The 4,089-nt window shown below is 41.0% G+C and overlaps 1 long non-coding RNA gene across 1 annotated transcript; it reads right to left on the reverse strand.

Moving 5' to 3' along the window:
- Positions 1–450: 450 nt before the first annotated feature.
- Positions 451–3,584, reverse strand: LOC144607160 (uncharacterized). Its single transcript, XR_013549070.1, has 3 exons — positions 3,535–3,584; positions 3,380–3,447; positions 451–556 (listed from the first exon to the last, which is right to left on the reverse strand). It is a non-coding gene; the product is annotated as an uncharacterized LOC144607160 (long non-coding RNA).
- Between the last annotated feature and the right edge of the window lie 505 nt (positions 3,585–4,089).

The raw sequence follows: 4,089 nt of genomic DNA on the forward strand, positions 1-4,089 counted from the left end.
TGCAGAATTCCAAAGAAAGCAAAACATTTAAATAATCAAAATTGCAGATAAGTTGTAGAGTTATTAACAATTAAAACCCATAATAAACATACTCACCAGATGGAGGTGTTGATTCATTGTAGTCTGAAAAGTGAAGGCAAAGTTTAATTAGTCAGAACTTTCTGTAATAACCTATAGCACATTCTTCGTGGGTTTTTTAGCAATAATCATCATGTTTTGCTGATATACGGTGGGGATCCACTGGGAAAAGTGAATGCAAGAAAATTCCGATTGACAAAATAACAGCAACATTGAAATCCTCACAGTTTGCCCAGTAGCTGTGAAAACACACACTTCCACTGAAATTCCTGAATTAATCTCCAGTATTGTGTAAAGGAATAAGTAATACGTACCATCAACAAAGAGACTGTTGCTGTCCAGAAGATAAGGTCTCAATGTAGTAATGCTGTCTGTGCCGTAACTGATTTGTTCATACACAGTAACTCTGTCAATTGTCCTGGTAGGAGAATTGTTGAAGGTACAGACTGCGTACACTTGGGTATTTTGATTTAGAACACTGTGAGACAACAAAATAATAATAATAATAATTTTTAAAATATTGTTACATAAGGATGAATTAACAACAGGTACAAACAAAATTACTGCCCAAATTAATAAAACCTAATGCATATTTTCATTTAACCAATAGGTATTAAAAAAGAGATAATGATTGACAGAAGGATTGCTACCTTCAGAAATGTACCATTATTGAATTGCATTCTGTGTTATAAAGTATATTTATTCATAGAGCCAGCTAAAAGCATCAACTACATAAAAAGAAACATAGAACATAGAATAGAACACACTCTTCAGCTCTCAATTCCATGCTGAATGATGCCAAGTAAAACTAAGGTATCACAAAATGCTGGAGTAGCTTAGCAGGTCAGGCAGCATCTAGGAGAGAGAGAATGGGTGACGTTTCGGGTCGAGACCCTTCTTCAGAAGTAAAACTAATCTCCTCTGCCTGCACATGATCCATATCCCTTCATTCCCTGTATTTTCATGTGCCTATTTAAAAGCCACTTCAACACCACTATTGCATTTGTGTCCACCACCACCCCTGGCAGCACGTTCCAGGCACTTCTGTGTAAAAATCTTGCCCTGCATTTTTCCTTTAAAATTTGTAGGAAAGAACTGCAGATGCTGGTTTAAGTCAAGGTAGACACAAAATGTTGCAGCAACTCAGTGGGACAGGCAGCATCTCTGGAGAGAAGGAATGGGTGACGTTTCGGGTCGAGACCCTTCTTTATACCTTCTTCAGAAGAAGAGTCTCGACCCTAAACATCACCCATTCCTTCTTTCCAGAGATAGACAATAGGTGCAGGAGGAGGCCATTCGGCCCTTCGAGCCAGCACTGCCATTCAATGTGATCATGGCTGATCATTCTCAATCAGTACCCCGTTCCTGCCTTCTCCCTATACCCCCTGACTCCGCTATCCTTAAGAGTATCTAGCTGTCTCTTGAATGCATTCAGAGAATTGGCCTCCACTGCCTTCTGAGGCAGAGATGTTGCCTGTCCCGCTGAGTTACTCCAGCATTTTCTATTTATCTTCCTTTAAAATTTGCCCCTCACAACTGAAAGCTATGCCCTCTAGTCTGACATTTCCACATTCGGAAAAAGATTCTCATCTTTAATTGGTGGAGATGTTATATATGAAAAATGTAAATGAATCATTCATGACAGAACAGCAAAATGATTTGTACATTATAAATGGGTTGTGTATTCTGGCCCAGCACCAGATCTAACCTCAGGACTTACCCAGATTTCTCACGGGAAATCTGAGCTTGCATGGGCCTTATCAGCAGCTCCACCTCCCTGCTCTGGTGACTGCACTACTGAACCCCCTGCGATGAAGCTGTGGAGTTTCTGTAAGCCCTTTGGGTGCTACCAGCTTCCTGCAGAGATCCCTGCTCCCAGGCTGTACAGATGTAAACCAGCACAAGGACAGCAGCCCCTTTCAATTGATTTCTTTCCCATCCACCGAATATATACCTTATTTTTAAGGAAGTCAATTGGGACATGTAATTATTTTATTTCACTGCATCAAGGGATACGGTGTATTCACTTACAATGAGTTAACATCATTAATGTTTCATCAGCAAACTTTGAATCAGTGCGCTGTTTGAAATGCAGTTACATGGAGCCTGACCCTGCGATGTCCCGAGACTGTGGTTTTTCCCAACAAAGCCCTTTGCATTTGTTAAATTGAGCTTGAATGCATTTCTTGGCCCATACTCCCGCACCTTGGAACATGCAAGCAGGCACTTGCGAACAACTCCTGGAAGACCAATAAGTTTCCAGCAGACAAATGTTCATCTTTTACTAAGTTGATGATCTTCCAATGGCTCATTGTATGTCCCTGAGAGTAATCCGAAGGGTTGCACGTTACACAACTTCTTGGGAAAAACTTTGACAGAGATCATTGCGTCCTTTTCCACACCTGCAAACATCCAGTCTACTAGGAGGTGGCTAACTTTCTTATGTGCATCACAGCCATCTTCAGGGCAGTGCTTGGTGGGATTCAGCCCCTTTCACCACTACCCGAGTGAAGTCATGGTGCTGTTCGAGAACTTTGGTGATGTGGCACTCAACCAAATAACTGATCAGGAAACCATCCCAGAGTCCGCTGTCTCCTTCTGCCATGGGCCTCCGGGACATTCTATCCATCCACTGACCGACTGACGTGATCAAAAGTGTTTCCCTGCACAGATATTCTGTGAGGGGCAAGAGGTGTAGCACAGTTCAAGCGAATGTGACATGCTATAGCAATGAAGTCAAGCCCATCCTTCACAAAGCTGCACAAGAGACACCACATTCAGTCTTTGCGTATTCATGCTCCAGTGATGCTGTCTGATCCGCTGAGTGGCTCCAGTACTCAGTGTAGTTCATTCAATAACCATGATGGCTCAAGGAATAAATTGCTGGCCATGGCAGGTCATCTCTACAAGCAGATGCCAGGTCTGAGACAATCCGAGCTTCACTCCGCCAAACGAGTTGGCGGGAGACGAGCTTCAGCGAGATCATGCAACCAGCAATAATGTGGCTCAGTGACAGCATTTGTGGCAGTGGAAAAACTGCTTCATGATTAGAATCGGAAAGGATTGTCTGATCATTATAACATCTACAATGAAAACAGCTCGAAGGAAGTTGCTGTAAAGTTATCAATGGATTTGAAATAGTATCACAGATGAAGCAGGTCAGTGTTTTAAGAGAATTGAGATAAACATTTGAAAAATGAAATGCTGCAAAGAGTGATGATGTGATATCAAATAAATAGCAAATGGAACTACCCTGTTATCAGATTCCTGCAGAACAAAGAAAAAAATGAATAATTCTCACCTTAGAGACATTGTTTCACAGTTATTAAACTGTTCCTTGATTTTGCTGTTCCTAAACAAAGTATTCAGCTGCATAAAAGATATATGTTCCAGTTAGATTAATATTTTGACTGATTATGAAAATCAATTTAAATAAATATTGTTTTGATAGTTTACCTGTTGTGTCATAACTGTCGATGCTGATTGATACAAGGGGGATGTTTTCTCATGCAATAACTCCAGGAATGGCAAATTTGTTACAGTGAAAGTCACATTAAATTCAACCGGTGCTTGATTTGCTATTAGTGTTTTTGGAACAAGGAAAAATAATTGGATCATGAAATATACCAACCAACTTTAGTCTCTTTTAAATGCCACACAAAACATTAAAACAAAATAAATGGGAACAAAATTGGCAAAAAAGAAATTACTGACTCGATGTTGCCCGAGTCTTAGTTGTGATCTGTCAGAACCCCAACCTCCATCACCACCACCATTTAAAACCATTCTCCCATCAGCAGAAGTAAAGTCCTCATTAGAATTGTTGCTGCCAACCATCTTGAACATATTGCTTGCAGGGCAGCGCATTTTCCATGCGGAAGCAGTGCACCAGTGCAACCAGAAGATACATTTGCAGAAGCAAACCAACACCAGGCCCAGCCAAGTTGTCATGTGACTGTTAGGGTGTACCAGAATTCCTCGGGAATTTAGAACCGGGGAAAATATGATGGT

Source organism: Rhinoraja longicauda, chromosome 28, assembly GCF_053455715.1.
Source record: "Rhinoraja longicauda isolate Sanriku21f chromosome 28, sRhiLon1.1, whole genome shotgun sequence".
NCBI lineage: Eukaryota > Metazoa > Chordata > Chondrichthyes > Rajiformes > Arhynchobatidae > Rhinoraja > Rhinoraja longicauda.